Below are 12,180 nucleotides of genomic sequence, written 5' to 3'. Positions count from 1 at the left end.
GGAGGTGTTAGTTTTATTCACTCCCACTGCTGTTGAACGTTCAATGCAGAAGACCACTAGTGAAGCTTGAAGTCTCCTTTATTACTTGTCTGAATTGCTACCAGCATAGACCAGGGTAAGGAAGAAAAAAGGACCTTTGCATAATATCCATAGATGTTTTATTCAGCCATGTGGTGAGGTGTTCAAGTCCCAGCACGCACACACAGAGAGGCTCTTGCTTTCTCTCTACAGGGACCTGGGGGCTGACCCTGCTCTTGGGGGCAGTACAAAGGTAAGGGAATAGGGAAGGAGCGGCTCAGGACCATAGGAGCAGACATGGGAACAGAGGAAGGAGCAATGGGCTCCAGCCACTTTTTGAGGGAAGCTTCTTGTGTCTCCCTAGACTAGGGAATGTCCCCGCCACCAGGGTCTCCATAATTGCTTACAAATGTAAAATTCGACTTGGTTTGGCTTTTTCATTTGTTTTCAAATAAAGTACAGTGTGTGTTAAAGAGTGAATCTATGGCTCTATTGGAACTCTTTGTTAAGAACTTAAAAACAATCATATGCTAAAGACACCATGATTAATGTCTCCATCCTGAGTGATAATTAGGAGTTATGCAGTTATTAAGCTTTCTCTCTTTTTCACTTTATGTCCTTGTTTGTACAACCTAAATTTTAACTCAGAACCATACTAAATAAAACTTAATCTCAGTGAGAGAGTTTTATAATTGGGAAACAATAAAACCACTTTTTTTTTCCTTCTTTTACTTCCTTCCCCTCCCACTCTCCCCATTCTTCACACTTAGTTACTTAATCAGTGAAAAAAGCCAATTGCTTATTTAAAATTAAAGTATTTTTAAAGAACTTTGTAAACAAAACCTGGCCAGCACATCCTGAAAATGAATGCTGGATATATTTTGCTACGTAAAGTTAATTTGTATAGTGGAGAATTTTCTCCATTTGGAAAACACTGATGGAAGTTGGCTAGAATGTGAAAGATATGAAATAATATGTTACACATTAATGTACCACTATCATTAACATTATGCTCACTCAATAATATCTTACATAGAAATAAACAATTAAGATTGAAATGCAATCTTTCTGAGCTTTATCTAAGGAATAAGGAATGTTCTAAAAAGGCAAACATCAAAAATGGAAACAAGGTATTTGAAGCAGAAAAAAAAAAGTAACTGTGGTAATATTTCAAACATCCTGATAAATCTTAACAGTTAAGAGATCTGGAATATGAAACAAGATGGTTAATAACACTGAATATGTTACTGAACTACTAATTGCAATTGTCTTTTCTCACTCCTTAGCTATTGACTTCCAATATCTATGGGACACTTTTCTAAGAATTCAGAATTTTTGGAAACTGGTATTCCTGAGTTTTCTCCTTTGCATTAGTGTCAAGGGCTTATCTGACCCATACTTCAGTATCTTTTTGTTTATTGTGAGATACAGTTCATATCTGTGCAACATTTCAAACATTTCTGAGCTAGGAATAAAGACTGCCTATATAGGACCAGAAAATAGTATACAAATAGTTTTTCGAGAATGATATCCTAAGTGTACGTGTTTTTGCTATCTAGAAAACTCCAGGTACACCAAAATTACAGTCAGTGAATTGCCAAGCAATTTAACTTGGCAATCAGTGAATTGCCAAGCTAATATTTAGTCTGTTTCCTGTCAAAACAGGAATAAAATTTTAATGCATTTATCATGTTTCTGTAAAAGTACTCTTGGTTTCCATAATCTATATGCCTCTGTGGTAACTGCTATTATATTATCGCTTATTTATGGTATATGTCTCAGCTGGCATTGTGTTACATTCTAAATAATAACATTTCATTTTCCTTTGATGTTTTCAAATCTAAATGAGAATTCTGCACTCTCATGAGTGTCACTCAGTTGCCAATAAAGAATTTCACAGCTAGTAGTAGTGTTAATTTGAGCCAATTATGTGATCATTGACCTGCCTTAGCACTAATTTACCTCACATAATTTCAATCATGAAGATCTAGCTCTACTGAACATCTCATTTAGGAATGTCATTCCTGAATAAATCTTCATGCAGTAGTGAATCAGTTTTGATGATCTATCAGGAAGCATGAGAAAAGAAGACTTTTTCCAATCAATCTTTTTAACATAATCTCATTATGCTACTTTGTTTTATTTTCTGACAAAAAACCAACCAAACAACCAAAAAAACCCAAATGCAACATCAAGAATATTTAATTTTGAAAGCAGAAAATTATAAATGAAAATTTTAAGAAGTGAGATTGTCAACCCTTGTACCTGCTTTGATAGAACAAGTTAATGTTAAAGACAATAATAGTAATAATAATAGCAATAGTAATACTACCACTGCTACTATAGGTACTACTATTACTACTACTAATACAAATAGTAATAGTAGAGAGTGAGAAAGAGGTCAAGCCCAAAAAAGACAAGTGGTGTTCATGACCCTGCTGGCTGGTGCCCAGCCCATCCCCTAGCAGTGATCAACCTGTCCTGGCCAAGTCCCCTCTGCTGCCTGTATTCATGACTGTCAAATGTAGCAAAATAAAATAGAAGGGAAAGACCTTCTATTTTAGAAAGAAAAGGAGAAGATGGGAGCAGCAAGGTCAGGCAGATCAAAGACTTAGGCTTTACTGTTCCTATAACAAAGATTTGGGAGTGGAGGAGTTATTGTCAGAAAGGATAAAAAGCCCTTAATTCATAAATCATTGCTATCTTCTTTCTTTATACCCATTTAATAGAAACCTGCAAATATATGAATCAGTGTTAAGATCTTAGAAGACCTGATGGTCAGGACAACTTGATTTGAATTGCATAAACTACTAGTCATTCTTCAGACCACGTTCTTTATTTACTTTTTACTTACTCAAGAGCTTGTATTCCATATATAATTTTTTTCTTGAAGGATGCTACATAGAACCATCTCATTTTGATCTTGTAAGAAATACTGTCCTGAAGAGATAGTGAAATTAAGAATTTTTAAACAACATTTGATTTTATTTAGCATAAAAAAGTATGTAATATACATCAGAATTTAATGTTAAGATTACTTTAAGAATACGAGTAGAAGAGGTTTGTTTAGATTTAATGGAAGGATTTTAAGGAGATCTTATGCTGAAGGATAATATTCTATATAGAAGAGCTTGAAATTTCAGACTATGAAATATTTCATTTTACTTAAAGCACATGCTTCAAATTTGTTTGGGTATGAGTTAATTTCTTTTAACAGGTTTGTGGTCTTTTTCTTTCTGCAGTTGAAGTTTCCCTGTTCACATGGCATTTATTTCTTTAACTTCTTTTTCCATGTTTTCCCTGAGAATATGAAATCCTGCAGTTTTCAAAATGAGTTTACTTTTACTTCAAACTCTGCACATAGATATAAAGAGTTCTCCAGTCCAGTTTTAAAAAACAAACAGCTAATGACAGTATATGTTTAAAAAGAGCATTTATATGACTGAGTTCTATGTTCCAGATTGCAAAACATACAAAACCTTCCCATCTGGTTAAATGACAAAATGGCTCTAGAGAAAATTTTAGAGAAAAAAGTGTATTGTATAAACAGTGTATTCCATTAAGGATTCATGCTCAGGTATGCTTCCAGTGGGAAACACAGAAACTCAAAGCATTACTGAAATATTCTGTCCGTGAATTTTGCACCGTTTTTCCTGGGATTTAACAGCAAAGAGTTCTTCTTACTCAGAACTCACAATTTTGACAGGACAGAAGACAGAAAATGCTTTCTGAATTTTAAAGACTATCTCCTTCATCTTTAGTGCTGGAACTGTGGTTCTTTGAAAAATCTGGTGAAAAAACAGATGAAAAGCCTTTTAAATTATAACTGTCCATTCTGTTTTAAAATTTTTATGAGTTCAGGTGACTATTAAACTTATTTCTCAACTGACTTTAGAAACAAAAGATAAAGATGTATACAAATACTCTGTTAAAATAACAATTAAGAAAAAAACCCAACTTCATTGTCTCAACTATATCAAGGGAATGACCTGCTCTGTGAATTAAAAATATGGAAGTATGGAAAGCAAGGAAGAGGAAAACCAATATATTTTTTTTTTAAACAAAAACAACCAAAAAACATAGAGCTAGGTTAGTGTTATAATTAGAAAAATGCATGCTTCCTTAAGTTTCAGTCAGAGAAGATTTTCCAGAACTTCATTGAGCATATCTTTGAAGTGTAAAACCTAACATTCACAGTTATGATGAAAGGAGATTTAGTTGTTATTCTGCCTCTAAAAATGGTTCACAACCTGTGAAAAATCTGAAAGTGTAACTAGTGTTGTGAATAAGGTAAACTTAAATATGGGTGCACAAGTAAGGTGCAGAGTCTGGCTATGAAGGGCAGCAATAAGGTCTTATTTAAGTACACCAATAACATCGGCAAAGTGAAAGAAAGCACAGATTAGCTGCTGAATATTTTGGGGGTGCCCTGAAAAAGGAAACAGAAGAATCCTTGACTGGTCTATCCTGGTAAGGCCATTCCTCAGGAATCCCCAATGCCTGAAACCAGAGGGGAAATCTGGAGTGAAAAAAGCTTATCTTTGGTGAAGGAGATCAAACTGGTAACATTTGACTGAAGGGGCAAAACCAGATCCATTTGGACCCATGAGTGCAAGCCAATTTAATTTCAAGGCCACTCTCAACTATTTTTGTAGCTGCTGGGGAAAGTTCTTGAAGACTGGAAGAGCTGGGTTCCCCTAGAGTCTTCAAGAAAGACATGGAGACAGAATCCCTGGCATGAAACATCAGGTTTACTTAATTCATATGAATTTTGAATAATTATCTAAACCATTTCAACTCCTGCAATTGTTTATTAGGAAAGTGGAAGGGAAAAGGGAAGGTGAGATTAAGTCCCAAAAAGTTCAACAGAATGAGAGATCCAACAGATTTTAGAAAATAATATTTAAATGATCATTAATTATGTATTTGTTACATAATACAGAACTTGCAACAGCATACCGAGTTGTTCTGCTGATTTTCTTAAGTGATTTTTTTAATCTGTAAATAATAAAAAACCAGACACTTCCCTTTAAATTGTCTTCCCTTCTGAAATCTCTTATTTACTTGGCCTCTCGCATTGCCATTAAAATCAATTTTGTCACCTTTCAAATTTTCTTGCTATTAATTGCTATTTCTGAGTTTTGCATTATTGCAGAAGTCCCAAATCTACTGGTCCATAATGCCTGAAATAAGCAAGATTTGCTAAGATGAGGCCATTCACTCAAAATACACATCAACTTTATATCATTAGATTTTCAAAGAAAAATGTATATTTTTTCTCAGAAAAGCATAATTTAATGCCAAGGAAAAGTTAACCTTACTTCAAATGCTCACTAATAATCAGTTTGGGCTGATGAGCTATATTCCACTTTTACTGGAGTGCTGACAGAAAATAATTATCCTGTGCACTTGAATTGTGTTCTAGAGGAAGGTGTAGTCAGCCCAGAATAGGACATTCTGCATTTGGTGAATATGCCATTCTTTCTGTGTGTCTGAGAGCAGTTAAAATGCTATCTCTGCTTTGTTTGCCTCTTCTGCCACCCTGAACAAACCTAAGATATTTCTTCCAATTTTTTAAGGTACATACAAATTTTACTCCTCTACTTTATAGGACTCCACAAATTAAAACTTTCTGTTTAAATATATCAGCATGTTTTCCATCTTGCTACCCAGCCTATAATGATTTCTCATGTCCTGATTTGACTTAATTATTTTAAACTTGTTTCTTCCACATTTATTTCCTCTGCCTTAAAATATTTGTTCATAATGTTGGCCTTAGGATGATCTTTTCCTCCTCCTCTTTTCACTTCATTCATATGATGAATCAAACATTTGTTTCTTGATTTACAGCATCAAACTGCTTATTTTGATCTCAGAGCTCTACATGTTTTCTATGATACTTATCACAGATCTTGTTTTATCTCCCTTCCCTTCATTCTTATTTTTCACATACTTTTTATCTAGCTTTCATCATCTGTTTGTTTTGTATTTTCTGTTTTCAGCTTGACTGGTGTGCATTATTTTTGCCTTTGAATACTGTCTGTATCTAGAGTGGTTTTGTTTACAATAATTTTATTTTCCATTTCAAGATAAGTTTTTTTTTTGATAATCTGTGCAAGTAGTTTATTCATCCTTTGCATTTGAGGTCTCTGCAATCTAGGGGTGTAAGGAGTGAATTAGATTGAGGTGTCTAAAAAGTTATACATTTACCACACAATGGTAAACCAGGTATATGTTCCTTCAATGAGACTGCTTTCAGAAATATAGTATTAACATTTCCCCTTTACAGGTCCTCCCAGGTAGTTTTGGGCTTATTTGTGAAAAGAGAGTATTTACAATTTTAATGTTTGCTACATAAATGGCTGCTGCCATTTTAGGCATACTTGAATTTCATTTTGGTCTTTAATAACCCACAAAGCCCATCAACTTCCTTTTATGGATGGATGACCTAAGCTAGTATTTTATCTTTGCAATAGTTCTTAGAAGCAAGAGAATCTTTTAAATATGTAGAAATGTAATTTTGTTTCAGACAGCAACATTTTTCTGGTATCCAAAAAAACATCAAAAAGCTTTTTGTAAACAGAAAGGTGGAATAAAAATTGATGAAAAAGGTTCCATGAAATTGGACAAAGATTCTATAGTGAAAACATTACAAAAAAGCGGAAGAATTGCTTTTAAAACTTGGGGGTTCATCATGACTTGCTGCCAAACAAAATCACACTATGTAGCATCAGTGGTGACATAAGAGATCTTGCTGAGCATAAATAGTTGGTCTGCCAACAAGAATCTTTGATGGTGACATCTTTTTAATATCTGAATGAAATATTTATTTCTTCTCAGAGGCCTTTGGATTTTTAGAAAATATTTTAATTCCAAATAGGAAGAGTAATTCAAAGCCTGTTTTATGTTGTGGGGAAAGCTGGAGAAGAAATACTCTACAAGTGATAATGTTCAAGCCAAATTATGCCTCAGATCTTAAAGCATTCTCACTGCTTGCACCTTTTTGTTCCACTTACAGATCCCTTAAGAAGCCATACTGAATTTCAGAGTCCACATTTTCTCCTTTGAGCAGTGTTCCTGAAGTACTGTAATATTTTTAAGATGTGTATCCTTCTTTCATATGAATCAGCTGAAATTCTAGTTGAATCTTTTTCTTTCTCAGATCTTTATTTCTTTTAATCTGCCTTATGTGTCTGTATCATATAATCCATATGATTTAACATGTAGCCATCAACATCAGTGAGACAAATGACAATCTTTACTGTAAATGAGAAATCTTTCTCATTGTAACAGAATTGGATGAGTTTATGTTTGCACATTATATAAACTGTGTATTATATATGCTCATTTATGCATCTTTGTACAGAACCTATGTTTAGCTAATATTATTTATATATTTTGTCATCTTATATATTTTTATCAAGACTATAAGTCATCCCTCAGTGTCTGGGAAATGAAGAGACTAGATTTTCCATCTTGAGGCCAAAAAAACTTACCTATGCAATATGTTTCATAGTGACGATGGTGCGGCAAAACCAGCTTCCTTTGGACCTATAGTCTGTTATCTTTGGTATAAATTTCTTCCCAGGACATCCATTATACATATGTTGACAAGAGAGCCTGTTAAGCATTATTTCAGAGCTGGAGAAATATAACAGTTTAAAGAAAGTAGTTAATAGTCCCATTATTTCTGAAGATTATCTCCTGCAGGGTCCTGGAGAATATCTGAATTTAGCAGAAGGCCAATCCAAGTTTCTTGACTTAGTATGAAATTCAAACCCACATTTTAAAGAGAGCTGTGCATCTCTTTAAAAAGATGAGAAGTCTTCAACAAGGGCTTATTTTGTAAATACAAATATGCAAATTTGGCACTTCATATGAATTTGGCATTTAGTATCATTCATGATACTAAATACCTCTAAAGTTTGAAAAGTCTTTCTTTCTTTCTTTCTTTCAGTGTTTCCATAAGTTCTTGTTTTCTGCAGGCTTATGCATAATTGTACCTTCTCATTCAGAATCAAAAGGCATAATTCTTGAAGATGAAAGAGAAAAAATTATTAAATTTCATAAACTAGCTCTTATGTTTAAACTTCTTCATAATATTTTTTAAAAAGTCTAGGACTTCAGTATGTTTATGGCAGAATCTTAAAATCTGTGACCATAACTGGTTTAAAATTTTAGGGATTGTTTTGATGACACACTTTGATCATGGACAGGCTTGCAGAATGGTAAGACTCCAGAATAATTTCAGATTTTTGCATACTCATCCAGCCCCTCCTTCTGCCCAAAGCAGAATCAACTATAAATTCACACCAGGTTACCCAGTCTGGTACTCACTGATTGCTCACTTTATGTTTTCATCTGTGTTCTCTGAACCCACTTCAACAGACATTGTCTAGGTGTAACATTTGTTTGAGTGATTTTTGTGTTGCCATGAAGATAATCTTCTCACATAAGAAGCCATACATACATCCAAACCTTTCACATTTCTGAGTTACTGCCTGATTCTTTGAAACAAATTCTGTATTAATAATAAAAATATTTCTGTTCAATATTTTGGGGAGAGGGGGTGTGGTTTTTTGGGCTTTTGGGGGGTTTTTTAAGTTTTAAAAAGAGTCTTAGTATTGAACACTGAACTTATTGGCCTCAAGTCCCAAATGAGGACAAAGGAAATAATAATTGATAAGCAGTTAAATAAAGGGATTAAGAAGTAAGAAGGACCAGATTGTGAGAAGTGATGAAGGCGAGGATGTAGATGAGGACAAACAGGTGTTTTAATGTCAATACTGACAACAGTGTGTGTGGGAACAGGGATAAAAGAAATTATTTTAGCTACAACTAATGTGGTTTCCTGAAGGAAGAAGGTAAGAATGGCTCATAGAGTGGGATATAAAAGAGATGATTGATAAAACTGTGTTTAAAACAAGTTTGATGTGTATAACTGTAAATATTGAGGTACCGTGCATTGTTGTTAGTTGGTGTTGACATGCGAAGATGAGAAGTATGGAAAATTTAAATGGCAACCTACTCCTGCCATACATTTTAAAGTTATACATGAAAGAAAATCAGGTGAGAAGTGCTGGAATATGGTACAAAGGGACAAGAATGGTGGTTGAAAGAGTCTGGTTACTGAGGAGCAGCTTAGGTTACTGTTATGTTATGTTACATTATGTTATGTTATGTTATGTTCTATTACTATATTATATTGATAACTTGGAGGTAAATAAATTTAAGACTTCCAAAGCTGAAATTGCTAGTGTATTTACAGAAACAAATGACCAAAGTTTTATTCCATAACCTGGAGTAAATGGAGATTTTATGTTTCCAAATAAATAATTGGAAATAATATTTAAGTATCTTTGGATACTTAGGTGTAGCCAGTATGTAAAAAGGCACTACCAAGGGACTATTTCAGACAGGTGGACTCTTGGGCATTTCAGTGTGATGTGTTTCATTCTTGTCATATCTTGCATATTGGTCTTTGAAATTTTGAACACCTTTTCTGCCACCCCAATGGGCCTTGCCAATGCTGTGTATTGATGTGATCAATTAGCTATTTTATAAAGTAATTTCATAAGATGAGCACCTTTTGTTTGGTTGTACATTTTTTAATGACATCTGCATTTATTATCTCCTGTTTTCTACTAGGGTGTTTCATTAGGTGTACGATGTAAACCACATAACACTGTGAAACAAAAAACTGGCATAATGAAATGTTTTTGAAAAAACAAATAAACAGGTGTATCTTTTAAATTATGTATTTTGTCTCAAATAATGTTAATATTATTTAAGATAATAATAATATTATTACTAAATAAAAATGAAAGATAATATTTATAATGTTTGTAAATTATAGTTTAAACTATAACTTTTTATAGTTAAAATTTATCGTTTAATATTGACAAATAATATTATTAATATTATTAATATTATTTGGCAATATTGAACTTGCCAAAGATTCCTTTGAACCCCTAGCAAAGAGGGTTTTTTTCTTTTTCTCATGACAATTTAGTGAGACCATATTTAATGTTCTTATAAAAATTTAAATGCAGTATTCTTACTTTGCTATTTATAGGAAACTGAAAAAAATTGCTTTCCAGCTAGCTGGGCTATCTTAGATACAAATTAAATTTGGACAGCTGACAAAGTATCCTTGGAGAGCTCAGACACTTGCCAATAGGATTAAAGAAAATCTGCTTTCCTCAGAAACATTGTGAAAAAGATAGTGGGAAACTAAAAGTCTGAAAATCAAAACTAGACTCTCTTGTGGAAAAAAAATGTATTTAAGCTTCCATTATTTTACCCACATATTAAATTAATAGTGACTTATTTCAAGAAAGTCTTTAATCAAATATTTTAACATTGCAGAAGACATGAGCTATTAAAATGTCATGAGTCTAAGTGAAAAAGCCTCAGACTACATTTCATAACCTAACCATCTTCATCTAAAGGCAGTTTGCTTTGAATTCTAGGTCCTCCTGGCTACTCATATATTGATTTATCAAACAATGACTATTTTCCCTTCTGTCTGTGATATGTGAAATAAGTGGTTCAGCTGCACATATTTTTCTTTTTCCTAGAATTAATTGATAGAGTTAATAGGGAAATTATTCAGCTTGAATAATATTATTTCTGAATTGTTACTATAATTAGGTATATTAACCTTAATAATATTATTGTTTCCAGCATTACTTGAGAATCAGAAGCAATGACAGCCATCTAAGTCCTATATTGTGAATAGACAAATCTGTTTCTGTGTCTGTGAAGAACATCGTCTTCTGTTTTCAATTTGTTATGTTACTGTTAGGAGCACCATATGCTTGAAAGCCTAAATGAAATATCAAAAGAATAAAAATCTGCTGTATAGAACCATCCTCTCTTTTCCCTCCATTCCTTGGATCTTCCTGAGGACAAGTGATAAATCCACTTTGTTGGTGGATGCATACAATAGATGATTCAAAGAACACAATTAAACAAGGGGAACTTGAGTCCTGTAGGAGACCAAATTGATTTCTTCAGGTTTTGGAGATTGCACAGTGAGCACTTCAACATGTAGCTGGAAAAACATGCTTTTAATTTAAACAGAATGAAGAAAAAGATGAATCCTCCCTTCATCATTCTGCTGTGATGATTGCCTGTAAAAGGAGATCTGCATACCTTTTTCTCCAGAAATGTGACTTGTATATTAACTCAGAACACACAATGCAGTTTAAGGTATATGTAGGATTAAGAGAAATGCCACATCATTAACAGGTGTAAATAATCTTGTCTTTTCTTGACAAGAAGTTGGAAAAAGTTATTTTTGTTTCATAAAGTTATATCTCTGATGATTATAATAGCTGTTTTTCATATTAACTCTTGAGAAATTTTCGGGTGTTTTATTCAGATAAATGTTTTTGGATTACTGGTGAGCTTAAAGTCAGTGTGACGTAAACTTCTTTTAAGTGCTGTTTTCAATAATATAAAGGAACATATGCACAAGGAAAAGGTATAAAAACAAGTTTGATATTTTTCCCAGTGATGTTCTAATTAAAAATTTAGTCGTCAAATAAAATTCTGGAACAATTTAAACCATACTGGCCTCAGTGACTCCTTTTTCTTTACAGAGGAAACTGACATTTACAAAACTTTATTTCAAGATTTATAGTTTCATTTTCAACTATATGAAGTTAAAATAACCTTCTAAAGGATAAGAAAATGTGTAAGATGAATAAGAGTCCAAAATTAACTTCATATGCATCTAATTTATCACTTCCACAGATAATTGCTTACAAGTAAGAAGTTCAAAAAAGTAATACTGGAACTGTTAAATATTATAAATAATTTTAGCACAATCATTCTCTGTCTAGTCAGTGTTCAATATGAGGGAGTTTTTGTCTGATTCTTTGGCTTGGGACAGTGGCAATGGCTTCATTGATACATTATGTGAAAGCCACAGGGAATAGCTACAATAAACAGAAAGAAACCACAAACTTCACTAATAAAAGGATTTTCATTGCTGCTTAAAGACAGATTACAGTGAGGGTATGGAGCAGATTTTTCCATACAAAGTATGGAAGAATAGATGTTCAAGGGCAGGAAACCTAATATCCTCTGTCCATAAATGTACATGATGAAAGGTGTAAGATCAAGAAAATCTGTCAAATACTTCCTCACAGTGCC

This window comes from Ammospiza caudacuta, chromosome Z (assembly GCF_027887145.1).
Source record: "Ammospiza caudacuta isolate bAmmCau1 chromosome Z, bAmmCau1.pri, whole genome shotgun sequence".
Lineage (NCBI taxonomy): Eukaryota > Metazoa > Chordata > Aves > Passeriformes > Passerellidae > Ammospiza > Ammospiza caudacuta.
The sequence above is the reverse complement of the archived record's forward strand: the minus strand, read 5'-3'. Positions refer to the sequence as shown.